The 15,653-nt window shown below is 41.4% G+C and overlaps 1 protein-coding gene across 1 annotated transcript in view; it reads left to right on the plus strand.

The window, feature by feature from the left end:
• Gpnmb (glycoprotein nmb) overlaps window positions 1-15,420 on the plus strand; it is a 48,571-nt gene extending 33,151 nt beyond the window's left edge. The window contains exon 12 of the mRNA XM_058585348.1: window positions 7,492-15,420. The gene's annotated coding sequence lies outside the window, so the exon portion shown is untranslated. The remainder of the gene's footprint in view (window positions 1-7,491) is intronic.
• Window positions 15,421-15,653: the final 233 nt, after the last annotated feature.

The raw sequence follows: 15,653 nt of genomic DNA on the forward strand, positions 1-15,653 counted from the left end.
AGGCTCATTTTACTATCTTTTATAGTACCTACGTGATACATGTTTTTAGTAGTCTTTAAGTATTGCTTATTTTTATGTAGAATAAAATAACCTAAAAAGAATTTTAAAATAAAGACAAACTGAAAAATTGGCAAAGGTTAGTGAACAGACAATTCACAAAAGAAGAAATCCAAATGCCAATAAACATGAAAAGATGTTCGTTTGGGGCTGGGATGTAGGATGTAGCTCAGTGGTAGAGAGTTTGTGCTGGGGATCCAACCCAGGGCCAAGAGAGAAAAATTCGACCACACCTTTAACTAGGGAAATGCAAATGAAAAGAACAAAGATGTGTCAATAATAAGCCACTGGTGCAGTAGAGTAGTTATTTAGGTAAAGTTTTGAAATATTTAAAACAATATCATAACTTGTTCATGCATACATATGAAGCTCATATGTAGGTGCACGAGATGGTCTGCAGAAAACTCGGGGCTGTGGTTATCTAGGATAGAGCCCCCATAGGGAGGGGTGGGAGGGGCTTCAGCTAAATCTGTAACAGTTTCTTTCTAAAGGAAAAAAGATCTAAAATAAATAGCAAATTAAAGATTTGCTAAATCTGGGTGGTTCGTTGGTTTCTCTGCACTTTTCTGTTTGAAATTTTTTATAATTTTTAAAAAGAATAAGTTATTGACCATCTTTTCATTCCTCATGTGCTGTCTGAACAAACTAATAGGAATCTATTCTGTTCAAAACTGTTCAGAGCTCTGATTTCTTGGTCTTTTTCTGAAAAATCTGCTTCAGATGAGGTTCCCATGGATATCAAAAACACTCCAAGGGGCACCAGGTTCAAAAGCCAGGGGTATTTTCTTTGTTTGCTTTTTGTTTTGTTTTTGTGGTGCTGGAGATAGGTCATGCATGCTGAGCTTACCACGGAGCCACATTGAAAGCCCCTGCCAGTGACATTTTGATTCCAGTCTTAGCCTGAGTGTCCCCTAATGTTTCTGAAAAGAGCAGAGGAAGTATCTTCAGCAATACTATTTTGTCCCCTGAGGACTATCTTTAAAATGATCTTAAATAGTGAACTCTTCTAAGACGACTTCAAGTAGGAAGCCCTTGTAAGTTTGTTTTTTAAAATCAAACAAAAGGCCAGGTGCAGTGGCCTGTAATCCTAGGGGCTTGCAAGGCTGAGACAGAAGGATCCTAAGTTCAAAGCCAGCCTCAGCAAAAAGAGAGGTACTAAGAACCTCAGTGAGACCCTGTCTCTAAATAAAATACAAAAAAAAGGCTGAGGATATGGCTTAGTGATGGAGTGCCCCTGAGTTCAATCCCTGGTAACCCCCCCCACACACACACAAATAAAAAAAACTAACAAAATATCTGTTGTTTCCTCTACAACAGTCTTCCATCAGGTGAACACTTCAGGCATGGATTATAGTCATGTCTTCCAAATGTTTTTCTCAGCGCTCGTGTGCTCCTCAGTCTCCCCCCACTCCTTCTCTCCCTTGGCCGCCTTTTAAAAGATAAATGGAACCACCAGCGCTGAGGCACACACCTGTAATCCCAACAGCTGAGGAGGCTGAGGCTGGAGGATCATGAGTTCAAAGCCAGCCTCAGCAACAGTGAGTTGCTAAGCAACTCAGTGAGATCCTGTCTCTGAATGAAATGTAAAATAAGGCTAGGGAAGTGGCTCAGAGATTGAATGCCCCTGAGTTCAATCCCTGGCACCTTACCACCACCCAAAAAAAGGTAGCTGGAATTGTCAAGGCAGCTTTGAACAACCTTCAGTGGCCCTCCATCACCTACAGGGAAAATCTAAACTCTTGGTGTGATTGGATAGATTCAGATTTAACTGTAAAACCGCTGCCTTGCATGATGCAAACAGAGCAGAGAACAGGAGATTGGTTTTCCAACTAATGCCTGGGGCCCCGTGTTTGGGATCATGACCTACATAGATGGTCCTTCACTATGTTTGTCAAGACTACAAGGGAATACAGGCACTCTGCTGTCTAGCCATTTGTTTTATTCACTCTCTGGAATCAAACATTTCATTCACCCGTCTCTAGGCTTGGGGCTCTCAGGGCTCCCTTCACTCTCCTCCTTCCCCACTCAGCATTGTGTTGTTGACAAGAATGTTTATGAGTGCTAGCCTTATGCCAGACTCTCTGCTGAACTTCTTTAACACAGCCTGAGTTGCTTGTTTGAAATCAAGATGAGTCTCAGTTACTGTGACTTATAACATATATCCCCTGATTAGTGTTGTAAAATAACTGCTTTATTGTGCTCACAGATTCTGGGGATCAGGGTTTGGGCAAGGCGCAAGAACCCTTTTTCTCCTCTATAAAGTCTAGGGCCATAGCTGGAAACACTCAAAGAGCAGAGGTTGGAATCCTTCCGAATCTTCTTCACACATGTGTCTGGGGCCTGGACTGGAATCACTCGAAGGCTGGACTAACGTCTCCCAGGGTTAACCAGGTTGTTGTAGTTGCCACAATATTTTGGACTTCTCTCAACATGATAGTTTTGAGTAGCAGAATCCCAAGAGGGCCATTTGAGAGAGCCAGGGGGAAGCTAAATAGCCTTCCCCACGTAGACTCAGATGTCACATGGTATCTCTTCAGCCTTATTCTATGGGTGGAGACACAAAATCATTCAGATTTAAGAGCAGGGGACATAGACCCCACCTCCAAGTGCAAAAAGTGTCAAAGAACTTGTGGTTATGTTTATAAATGCCCAGGAGGCATCATTCTATTGAAGTGAACACTATCCTTTAAATCCTTTCTTACTACTTTTCTGTTTCATGTTTGGTTTTTTTACTTCTCTATGTAGAGAGTCCAGGAAAGCCAAAGAATTTCTTTGGGGGCTGGAGCCTAAATCCAGGGCCTCACACATTCTAGACAAGCACTCTAACACTGAGCTCCACCCCCAGTCAGTCAAAGACTCAGTCTTTCACAATCCTGAAATGTCTGGTCAGCCCCTTTCTGTCATAGGAAACCCTTTGAAGATATCTGACTTAATATAGTAAGCACTGAATGGCTGCTTCAAGCCAACTCCCTGATTGACATTTATATAAAATCCCACAAACACAACTTCGGGGCTTTAGGATTCTCCTACAGGATTTACTGATGCATATAGAATAACTATTCTATTTAGCCAAGTGTAGTGCCACATGCCTGTAATACTATAATCCCAGCAACACTGTAAACTGAGGCAGGAAGATCACAAGTTTAAGCAAGACCCTGTCTCAAAATAAAAAAATAAAAAAACAAAGGGCTAGGAATGTGGTAGAGTGCCTGGGGTGCAATACACAGCCCACCCCCTGCCAAAAATCTTTTTTTTTTTTTTTTTTTTTTTGCATTTAAAACTCCTAACACTCAAACCTTCCTAGCTTCTTCATGAGCATTCCCTGTAATCAGATGGGTAGGGAACCTCAGAAGAATATGCTTCAGAAACTCACATTTATACATCTCCTCTCTGTTGAAAGCCACTTTTTGAAGGGGGGTGGAAGGAGTGGGTACCGGGATTGAACTCAGGGGCACTCAACCACTGAGAGCCACATTATTTTGTATTTTATTTAGAGTCAGGGTCTCAATGAGTTGCTTAGCACCTCACTGTTGCTGAGGCTGGCTTTGAACTTGAGATCCTCCTTCTTCAGCCTCCCAGGCCACTGGGATTATAGAAGTGAGTCCTGCCACTGTGTCCTGCTGAGGAGCCACTTTTGATGTGGCAACCTGGTGAAGAAGAGCAGACCCAATGTAAAAGCAAAAGTCAAATAATATGAAGTTCAAGTCCAGTGTGGGTGTCCTCACCAGGCTTCCAAGTGGGCTCCCCAGGCAGCTGAAAACACCTTTCCTGGTGTTTTTCCCACTTGTCATTACCTGTTCAGCCCAGTGCCTGAACATTTCCCTGAACACAAATTGCATAAAGAGAAAGAAAAATTCTGGGGAGTAGTCCTTGAAAGGGAACTCTGGCTTAGAATTCCTCTCTATTGAGATCTTTTAAATACAGGGTTGTGGGCTGGGGATGTGGCTCAAGCGGTAGTGTGCTCACCTGGCATGCGTGCGGCCCGGGTTCGATCCTCAGCACCACAAACAAAGATGTTGTGTCTGCCGAAAACTAAAAAATAAATGTTAAAACTCTTTCTCTCTCTCCCTCTCTCTTTAAAAAAAAAAAAAAAAAAAAAAAAAAAGTTTAAGTATAGGGTTGTTTCAAATGATTTCTTAAAATCAGTGCAGGCCACCTGATTTGCCCAACTTTAGGCCTTGAAGTCACAGCAGTTGCTACTGTGACATGGTCGCACTGTGCCCCCTACCAGAACTGTTTCCATTTTAATTACATCATAACCATGCTATTTCAGAACTCTAAAGAGAACAAATGGGAGCTAAAAGAAGAAAGCAACCATACCCAGTGCAGCTCAAGTTAGGAAGCCTCTTTCAGCAGAAACCTCTCATAGGAACCGTATTTTGTAGAAAACAAAGGGCAAAGTAAACTCTTTGATTTTCATAAGCAAAACTGCTCCATCCTGACATGATGTGAGACTACATAAGATTCCTTGTTTCTCTTTCTTCCCGCCAGTACTTTTTTTATGTGAGAGTGGGTCTCCCTATGTTGCCTAGGCTGTTCTCTAACTCAGGGGCTCAAATGATCCTTCTGCCTCAGTCTCCCAAGTAACTTTGCAGGTGTGTGCCACTGCATCCAGCTTGTAAGATTCTTCCTAACTCATCAGTTAATACATCCTTAGGTTTAAAGAAAGATAGCTGAAAAGTATACTCTCTTACATACTGCGTTTTGGTTTGGAGCTTTGATCTTTTAAGTGCCCCAAAAAAATGGTTTAATTTCCTCACTGTTGAGCTCATCAGTTGAATCCCTGGTTCACTAGGCATGTAACTTTGATACTATTTTTTTTCCTGTAACCTTCAGATACTTTGATTTGCAAGAAAAGTTTATTTTTTTTCCCTAAGCATTTGTAAAGTAGTGGAAATAAAAATAATGAATTAAACAATTAGATGCTGAAAAGATATTTGTACTTTCTTAGGTTCTTGCTTTTCTCAAGCAATTAATGCAATTTTATCTTTGGGGATGGGAATTCATCTGTGTGACAAACTGAAAGTTTTTTTTTTTTTCTGGAAAAAAATTACAATTTATGAGTTCAAACAAAAACAGCAACTCAATCTATATGGCACTTCCCATGATTCTTAGATCCCCCCCTCAAGTGCCCAAGTCAGAGGGACTTCTTCAGCAGTTGAGCAGTCAGAGAAGGGTGCAAGTTCAGAGCCTGTTTTTCAAAGAAACTCTCAGCAAGCTGAGCATAGTGGCGCATGCCTGTAATCCCAGCAGCTCTGGATTGCAGGTTCAAAGCTGCAAGGGAGGCCCTAAGCAATTTAGAGAGACTCTGTCTCTAAATAAAATAAAAAAGGGCGGGGGATGTGTCTCAGTGGTTAAGTGCTCCTGGATTCAATGCACAGAACCAAAACAAACAACAACAACAACAACAAAAAAACTGCACCAAGAGGCTGAAATCAAAGGAGGTCAAGATGAGGGAGCTACCAGCTGTTCACTATGTAATGGGTGTTTTGTTTTATTTTGTTTTGTTTTTAGTGTCAGCTGGAAATGACTTTTGGGGGGATTTTTTTTTAAAGATAACGTCTGATTGATCTGGCAGAAAACTAAGGAAATTTGTTGATGGCTAAAAACTATCTAAGAAAATACAGATTATGCTGGGGATGGAGCTCAGTGGCAGAGTGCTCACCTAGTATGCATGAGGCCCTAGGTTTGATCCCCAGCACCTGAAAACAAACAACCCCTGGCCCCACCAAATCTACAGGAAAAAGCAAGCAGTGGGGCCAGAGGCTCCCCTGAGGGGCACGTGCACACCTCTGCTGGCCTTGGGCTTGGGTTTAAAGGCTCTGCTCTTTGGGATAAAGATAAACAAATAATGAAGCCTGGATGAGGTGAGATAAATGCTCCCCTTCCACACATACTCCCTTCCGCATAATGTGGGATCCCTGGATGATATGTTTAGTGGGTGAAGCACAGAAAACTCACCCCTGGAGGGAGAGTGGAGACCTGTGCCTCCGTTGGCGAGGATTCTAAGGCTGGTGCTAAAGAATAAAATGAACAGTCCCCCTCAGAATTCCTAACCCTGAGCCTGTACTCAGGTGGGTCTAGAACTGGGATTCACACGGAAAAACCTCATGGCTAAACAGTTCATTTAAAGTGGTTCTGGACACCTAGTGCCCCCCTGCACCAGGCAGAAGCCATGCAAACTTTGTTTACTGGAACACTAAGCTTCAGTGAACTGCCACAGATATTAATGCAAGGATGTGGGATCACAATTAAAAACAACAACAGCTCATACATGTACAAACAATCCTTTATGAATGAGTCAAGAGAAGTAAAAGAAGCAGGCAGGCAACTATTGCAGAGATTGGAATGATCAGATATAAGGTATGAATTAAATATATTTTAGCTGAGGATGCTGGTGCCTGCTTGTAGTCCTGGCTACTGGTGAGGTTGAGGGAGGAGGCTTGATTGAGTCTACCCCACGCTACAGAACAAGATCCCCGACTAGCTGGGTGTGGTGGTGCACACCTGTAATCCCAGAAGCTTGGAAGGCTGGATCCCAAGAGGGTCGCAAGTTCAAAGCCAGACTCACAATTTAGTGAGACCCTAGGCAGCTCTGGGAGACCCTTGTCTCTAAAATAAAAAGCTGGGGATATGGCTAAACACTCCTGGGTTCAAATCCTGGTACCAAAAAAAAAAAAAAATTCATATACAGCTATCAAAAAAATGGAACTCAAAGTGTGCTTAAAGGAGTAAAAATCAGAGTCAACCAACATTGGCTCAATGGACCGCTACTTAGAAGCTTCTTGAGACCAAAATCACGATCCTAAACATTAGAAACAGTGAGCAGAATCTGGGCTGTGTTTTTAAAAATTTTTTGGTATGGAAAATCTCAAATACATACAAAAGGAGAGGAAAATCATGACGTAGACATAATCTAGCTTCCACAATTATTCAATTCATAGCCAACCTTATTCCATATATATCATTATCATTTTAGTTCTAAAGAAAATCCCAGACATTATATAATTTTATTCAAAATATTGCAGTATATATTTCCAAAAATAAAAACTCCTTAAAAAAACCCAAAAGCACAATGTAATTATTTTATATAAAATAATTAACAATTTCTCTACCAAACACCCAGTTAATGTTCAGATTTCCTTGATCATCTCATAGTTATTTTGCTCATTTTTTTTTTCCCCACAGCACAAGGGATTGAACCCAGGGCCTTGGGCATGCAAGGCAAGCACTCTACCAACTGATATACCCCTAGCCCCTGCTTTAGTCTTTTAAAATGGCTTAACAGCAGACTGGACAGAGAGAGAGAGAATCAGAAAACTGGAAGCTAGATATAAAGAATTCTCAGACTATGTGTCATTGGGCTAGGAATACAAAAGAATCCCAGCAGAACTGAATAAAAGTCTAGACACAGATTTTTACCATCTGACACAGGTGACACTGAAGATCAGTAAGGAAAGGAGGAATCATTCAAGAAATGCTGCTGAGATAATTGAATACATATGTTGGAGAAGAAAGAATTCTTACCACACGCCACACACAAAAATCATTTCCAATTGAACCAAGGACTTAAATGTAACAGGTAAAACTTTTAAAATTTTAGAAGAATATAATGTCTTTATGATTTTAGAAAGATAGGATTGCCTAAATATGACAAAATATCTCAAGCCAAAGCCAAACCATTTGACTTCACTGAAACGTTAAAAGACAGAACAAGAAATGTGAAACTTCATGCCATCAACTGGGAGAAGATGAAAGCATATATTTAATATGTATAACTGATGAAGAATTACCATAAAGAATATGTAAAGAACTATTCAAATCAACAAGAAAAAGACAAAGGAGCAAAGACACCACTAGGCATTTCAAAGAATTAGTATAAAAATGGTTCTCAATTTAATAATGGTTCCACTTCTGAACAACTTTCCAGTGGTTCAAAAATGATACATTAAGTAGAAACCATATGTCAAATTTTGATCTTTTCCCGGGGTTAGCAGTATGTGGCACAATGCTGTCTCTGATGCTGGGCAATGGCAGTGAGCCCCAGCTGCCAGTTAGCCACTTGATCATGAGAGGAAACAACCAATACTCTGCAATACAGTGTTGCTAAGCTAGGATGTTCAGTATTCACTAGGTTAGATGTACTGAAGGCATTTCCTTCCTTCCTTCCTTCCTTCCTTCCTTCCTTCCTTCCTTCCACCCAGGGGCACTTCACCACCAAAGAACTTTCCCAAACCCTTTTTATTTCTTATTTTGAGTCAGAGTCTCTCTAAATTGCAAAGGCTGATCTTGAATTTGCATTCCTCCTGCCTCAGCCTCCTGAATTGCTGGAATTACAGGCATATGCCACTGTGCCTGACCTGAATGCATTTTCAATTTACCATATTTTCAATTTATAGTGGGTTTACAAGCATGTATCCCCATCATAAATGTAGGAGCATCAGACAGAGACAATTGTCATAAACCTAATCATCACAGTTTGGGGATGTAGCTCAGTGATAAGAGCACTTGCCTAGCATGTACAAGCCCCTGAATTCAATCTTCAGCACTGCAAAAATTTTAAAAATTTAGAAATCATATGAACTGGGGGCTGGGGGTATAATTCCATGGTAGAGTGCCTGCTGAGTCTGCGTGAAACCCAGAGTTCAATCCCCCAATACTGCCCCCCAGTTGTCCCCTCCCCCAATTTACATGTTGAAGTTTTATTCTCTAATGTGACTGAATTTGTAGGTAGAGCCGATAAAGAGGAAATTAAAGTTAAATGAGGTCATAAGGGTAAAGCTATGCATCCAATACAGGAGGGGAGGGGGATTTTCCCAGGCTGGTCTCTAACTCATAGGCTCAAGTGATCTTCCTGCCTCAGTCTCCCAAGGTCTTATCTCATGTGGTGATGCGACAGGGACACTGATTGGGTTTTTGAGTCAGGAGGCAACAATGTTTCTGAATCGTTATTTAATACCACAATTCACGATTTAATACCAGGGACAAAACATTCCACAGGCCACATAGATAAAGATGTAAAATCCCAGAGGATTCTCTGAGTTGACATCCATGGTATTCTGCTGACCTGGAACATCACTCCACAACCTTCCAATCACATTCCCTTAGAGATTGTCATCCTCTGGAGTTCAATGTGAGTGGACCCCTGAAGTCAAATGAAGTGGGGCCCAGCAGAAGCCCTCTCCTTTTCTCTGCTTGAGGCCCCACACCTGTTCAAATATTGCCTCCTGGTGGAGGCTACCCCAGCTCTGGCAGAACTGCTGCTGTGCCCTGCAACATTTTGTATCTCCTCTTCAAATACAAGTATTGATGACATGTACTCTAATCTTTTTTTATTATTTTTAGTTGTAGATGGACACTATACCTTTATTTAATTTATTTATTTATTGTGGTGCTATTTTTATGTGGTGCTGAGGATTGAACCCAGTGCCTCACACGTGCTAGGCAAGCACTCTACCGCTAAACCACAACCCCAGCTCTAATCTAGACCTCTCCTACAGTCTGGAAGCTCCTAGGAGGCAAAACCTGTATTTCATTCTCTTTCCCCTCTCTGTCCTAGCCCAGTGCCTGGTTCAGGAATGTTTGTTGGCTCCAGCCTTGGGGACGGTTTGTAAGGAGGGGTGAATTACAGGTCTACTCAGAGTGACCCACTCTCTGCAAACTATATACAAACTGCTCTTACAAAAAACTGTTCCTCAGTGGGAGGAGAAAATGCAGTTTCATTGCAAGGATGAGGTACAAGTCGGCCTGGTAGGTCTGCAGCTTTCTAGCCATTCCTGTAGACTATGAGAGAAGCAATCTCCTGGCTGCAGACAGAGATCAATAATCCAAGGGGACAGGTGAGTGTTCAGAGGCCCAACTTCCGAGCAAACAGTGACTTTGAAAGATGAGAAAACAGTGCCGACCAACACAACTGAGAGAGGTCAGAGGCAGCACTTTGTGCCAACAAATAAGAATGTGGAGAAATGGTAGAAGAGGTGCCTCCTCTGGTAGGAATCTTCTGTGTGAGGTTTCGAGATGCCCTTGTTGTCATGAGGGAATCCAAGGAGGTCTGGAAGCTGCCTCGACTCAGTCCTTCTAGGTTCTTGACTGTGTGACAGAACAGATTTTAAGGATGGGTCAGGTTTCAACAGAGAGGAAGAGCTTTCTTAGAAAGTGAAAGGCAAGCCCCTCTGGTGATGCATATCTGTTATCCCAGCTACTCAGAAGACTGAGGCAGGAGGCCAGCGTGGACAACTTAGCAAGACCTTGTCTCAAATAAAAAATAAATAAAAAGGGCTGGACATGTAGCTCAGTGATAGAGTACCCTGGGGTTCAATCCCCAGTAACTCACTCCCTCAAATTGAGATGCACCCCCATGGTTTAATGTTGAGTTTTTATTAGGGCATACAATGAAGTGGAATATGTATGATCCAAAAGGGCTGGACTTTTCTCATGGCTGGGAAATATTGAGCAAGGTCGTGTATCCCCATTAGGAGGTCTGGTCTGGTATGTAGGTTTCAGCTTACGTTAAGATCTCTGGTGGTTGGTGGAGGTGATTTGTGTGATCGGACAAGATCACACAAATGGTTTGACCAGATGTTAGCTCTCGTCTCCTGAGGTTACCTGTCTCTTTCTATTGAGGTCTTGTTCCTGTTTTGCAACATTCCAGAAAACTTATAGGGAACTAGAAAGTGACAGAGAGTCATTTTACGAACTGTGTAATATGTCCTTACATTTTGGCCCTTTTCTGTCCTTTGAGATTCTTTGTACAGTTCACAAGTTGTTCCAAGTTGTTTATTCTATATTTTAACAGGAATATTTTTCCTAAAGAGACTTTCCTAAAGAGTTCTTTGCATATATCTACATTTGTATCTCACCCTCAAGTAACAGGCATGGTACTTCCTGAGAAGCCGACATTCATCTTAATGCAGGACTCAGTGTCCACCTGGGCCAGACTCCCTGTCCTTGCAGCACACAGGACAAGGCTGGCAAACCAGCACAAAATATCCGAGCAGACACCTCAGATCTCCTACCCTGGGAGCCTGGAGTGCAGACAGACAGTGTGGTACCCAATCTCTTTAAAAGGATTTTATAAAATCTCTTTAAAAGGATTTTATACCATTTCCATTTAGATTTACAAAGTGGGTGACAAAATAATTTTTAAATAGAAATATAAAATGTGAATTCACAGTATTTACAATGTATGTAATTTATAAGAGAGGTCATTTTAATCCTAGCCCTTCAAAGCCTCAGCCATTCTCTGAAGAGAAGAAATGGTACACAGAGAGGGGAAATCCAGGAGAAATGATTCAATTTAAATGACAGGAATATTCACCAACTGCCTAGTGGTGTCATGGGCTGCCCTGTGAGGTTGGAAAAGGTTGCCCAGACCGTGGAGTAGCAGTCCCAACCTTTTTCATTATAATGACTTTTTGTTCAAAAAATTGTGGCTCTTTACATATTAATCATTGAATAGACACATGACAAAAAGCTGATTTGAACTAAGCAATACTTTTAAATAACCTTTCATTGAATTCCAATAGTATCTACTATTGAGAGCCATAGCCGAAGGGGCCCCAGCAAACTTCCAGCTGCCAGCTGATTGGCTCCTCTGTAGTGATGCCCATTGGGCTGTTTCCCCGCCCTTTCAGACCACGGAGCTGCTCATTGGGGGAATCTTTTGGCTCTGCCCACATGACCCAGCCAATCAGCCTCAAGAGCAGGAGGAGTGGGGGTTGAGAGGCTTCCCTGAAGCTGGTGGTGGCAGTTGGGCTCTGAGGGAATTCCTGAAGAGCTTGTGTGGTGGGTGTGTGTTCTAAAAATAAAGTTCGTTTCTGTTTGACAAGTGGCTCCTGAATTGTTCCCAGCCAGACTGCGGCATTCTACCTCCATTTGCTTAGGAAACATGTTTACTCCCTCCAAAGACAATATTTGATGCATCTGTGGGTTTGAGGATCCTTTGTCGTCAAAAGGAGGTTCATGGTCCACAGATTAGGAAATACAGGTGCATAATAAATGCATGTGGGGAGTAAGCAAAGGTTAGACTTGACAAACTTTCCAGTCCCAAAACTACATGAATTCAGTCATTCACCTATAACACAATGATGTGCCGGACATTGTGTTATTGGGCCTTGTGGTCCAGATGAGGGTAAATTCAAGAAAATTGCTCAGTTTTTCTCTACTTCAGCCCCTGTGTCTTTTTTTCTGGACCAGTTTGCTTCCTGCTTGTCTATTTTATTTTTTTATTTTTTTTATTTTTTTGAAGCAGGGCTCTGTGAGAAAAAGTCTCTGTGACTGCAACTTCCTACAAAGCCCAGGAAACAAATTTGGGAGCCTTTTGGTCTCACTGCCAACAGAACACATAGGAGGCTCCTGGCATCAGGAATGTAATTAGTGTTTATAATAAGGAAGCCCGTGGAGTCACGAACCTGGTTAATTTATAATTCCTGACTCCTTCAGAAAGCTGATGTGGGCCTCAATCCTTCCTGAGTCTTAGTCCTCCAAAGGTAAAGATCATTAAACTACCACCCCCTTCTATTCTAACTTTAAAAAGTTACAAGATCTGAAAACAAAGTCCAACAATAGATGGTCCAATTTTCAAGGAGTTAGGTATTTGCATTTCTGAGGACATCTCTTACAGATAATAGCTATTTCTGAGTCTTTACCTCAGGTAAGAAGTATGACTTGCAAAAACAAGCTTTTGGTAATTGACATTAAGGATACAGTGCTGGCACCATAGTCTCTGAAATTATAGATGATAAAACACTGCTGTCTGGAATGGCATCCCTGAATATCACAGTCTCACCTGCAGATTATTAGGCACGGGTGTCACTTTGCATATAGACACAGCTTCGCCATGTCAGTCAAATGAAACTAAGAAACTATGGATGTAAAAGAATGTTACTTGTGGTTTTAGAAATTGCAGTTCAGGAGACATAGGTCCATAGAGTTCTGAATCATTTTTCCAAAGAAGTCAGGTGTAAGGAACATCTGCCATAGACATGCTGGGACATGCTGGGACTCACTAACTTGCTGGACATAGGAACAGCAGCCATTGAACTGCTTAGTCATGTCTGCTTGCAATTGATAAAGAACTGTAAGGGAGCACTAGCCATAGGAATGCTAAGCAATGACTGGTTACAATTGATAGGGAGCACAGCTCCATGGACGTGCACAAAGAACATGCTCAGCTGCAATTACATCACCTCACTGGACACCTCAATGGACATTGACTTTCACTGGGTGTAACCAATCACCCACATACACCACCAACTTGGAACTGTATTTAAATTACTGGTCCTGCCACATTGAAGAGTTTTGTTCCAAGGACATCAGTGACACTAGCCTCCTTGCTGACCATCCCTGGACTGACTCCACCATTCCCTGAGGTCCAGCCGTCAACTGGAGAGAACCACAAGACAAGGACAATGTCTGCTCTTTGGCTAAGAGAAATCTCATGGTGTTGGAGGTATTTGGGGGCTTGTGGTTGCCCTAGGTTGCATTAATTGTTTATATTTAATAATTGGTGTTATGGAATATGCATGTGCATTTAAAGACAATTCACCTCTGAGTAATTATTAATAGTGCCGCTTGTGACAGCAGGGAAGATGGAAACTTATACAAGCAAACTGTTATTACAAGGCAATAAAAATTCTTTTTTAGGAAGAATTCTGTTAGAGTTGAGAACATGGGCTGTGTGACTGATAGAAGATAAGAAAAAGAATGCATGTGCTTCATAAAATGTCCATAAAACAAAAATCTAATAGTCTCTTGAAATACATGTATAGTCTTGGGGCACAATGAAATTATCTATTCCAGATGTCTACACTCAAAGGGTGGAGGTGACCAAAGTTCATGTTTCTAGGCGGCAGCTTGAATCATGCATCATAAGTCCTGCCTCCCTAAAAGCCTCCTGATTCCATTCAGAAAAAGCTCTTTTAATGTCGCTTTTGTTTTAACTTTCCTTTTACTTTCACAGGTATCCCTCCTCTCCCAGGTATAAAAGTCCACGTTTATCTTAACATGTAGATTTCTAAGGGCCCTGAGACTGCTTCTCAGCCTTGATAGTAACCAGAATGTGATATTCCTAGTGAAGCCTAGAAGAATGTTTCTAACAGGACCTGATTTTTTCCAGACTACACAACCCTTGTAAGTGATTAACCATGACATCCTCAGTTCCAGGAACATTCTCCTGTCTCTTGAACAAGATCATTGAGATATGCAATTGCTAAACTATCTATTTCTAGATAGCACTGACCCTATTTCTCCTGGTCTCTTCTTTGGTCTCTTAGACTCATGGGACACAAGCACAAGCCTTAAGCCAAGACCTTTCTCTTCCCTCTACTGAAATGCAACCCACCTTTTTTTTTCAATTAAAAAATTAACTTTTATTTGTTCTTTTTAGTTATACATGACAGTAGAATGCATTTTGACTTATCATACATACATATAACTTCCCATGCAACCCACCCTCTCTTAGGTGCAGCCTCCTTGGCTAATTTCAACCACATGTGTGTGCCTGATGGTATTTTTCAAATGGGTTTTATCAGAATGAGTACAAGGTGTTTCCTTCCCATGAGGCCAATTTGTAGACATAATATATAGTCATGCATCTTATAACAATACTTCAGTGAATGACTGACTGCATATACAATAGTGGTCTCATAAGATTATATTTCTTCATGCCTTAGCCATCTTAATTTGTGCAAGTATGACATTTGCATAGTGAAATTGTCTGATGATGCATTTTCCAGAACATATCCCCATCATTAAGTCATGCATGACTATTCTAATTTCCTCATGCAAGTACTATGGTATATACAATAATCTTTGATGGCAAATACAGGTGGTGAAGCAGGTTTGGGATGATCAGAAACAAGGGTGAGATCATGGAACAGAGGGCAAAAAACTGGGAGAAACATCAGATTCATGCCTGTGGGAAATGGAATTGAAGACAGTGGGACTGAGAGGGAGTTATGTCTCCTCTGGGAGGACAGAGGAGACATAACTTTATTTGTAATACTTTTTCTTACTTTCAAAAATAACTTCAAGTGATTGAAAATATTTGAGTTGGCCACACAGGTGCTTATATTAGTTCCTGTATTTTATGAATATTTCTATTGAATTAGTGTTTGGAGTTTTTTTTAAAGAAATTCAATAATGTATTGGACATTTTTGGAATACCTACAATGTGCTTGGCAGAGTTTGAAACAGACTGAATTTGTGCCCCATCCCTATTTGAAATTGGGAATGGCTTCCTCATGCTGAGTGGAGAGGGGCGGGAGAGGGGGCTGCCCCGACCCTGACAAGCACCAAAGAAGATGGGAACCTGTGTCCACTTAGTCCTAACATGGGCTAAATAAATCTGCATTGCACATTTTCTACCTTTTGTCACTTCCCTGCCTTTTCTTCTTTAAAAGTTCTACTTAATTTCAGGGATTTTGAAAGTAGAATTTTTGAAAGAAGTTTCTTCTCTTTCCCTCAAAACTGGCTATTTTCCTTCCAATTTGAATTCGAATATTTCTAGAGCAGCCAGTGTCATAGCTTAGCCTGTTTCCTCCTCAGGCACTATTACAGCCCCATGGCAACATGTTCCAGGCAATGGGGATATTTGC

Source organism: Marmota monax, unplaced genomic scaffold (assembly GCF_021218885.2).
Source record: "Marmota monax isolate L192 unplaced genomic scaffold, Marmota_monax_Labrador192_F-V1.1 WCK01_AAM20220418_F8-fsc00057, whole genome shotgun sequence".
In the NCBI taxonomy this organism is placed as follows: Eukaryota; Metazoa; Chordata; class Mammalia; order Rodentia; family Sciuridae; genus Marmota; species Marmota monax.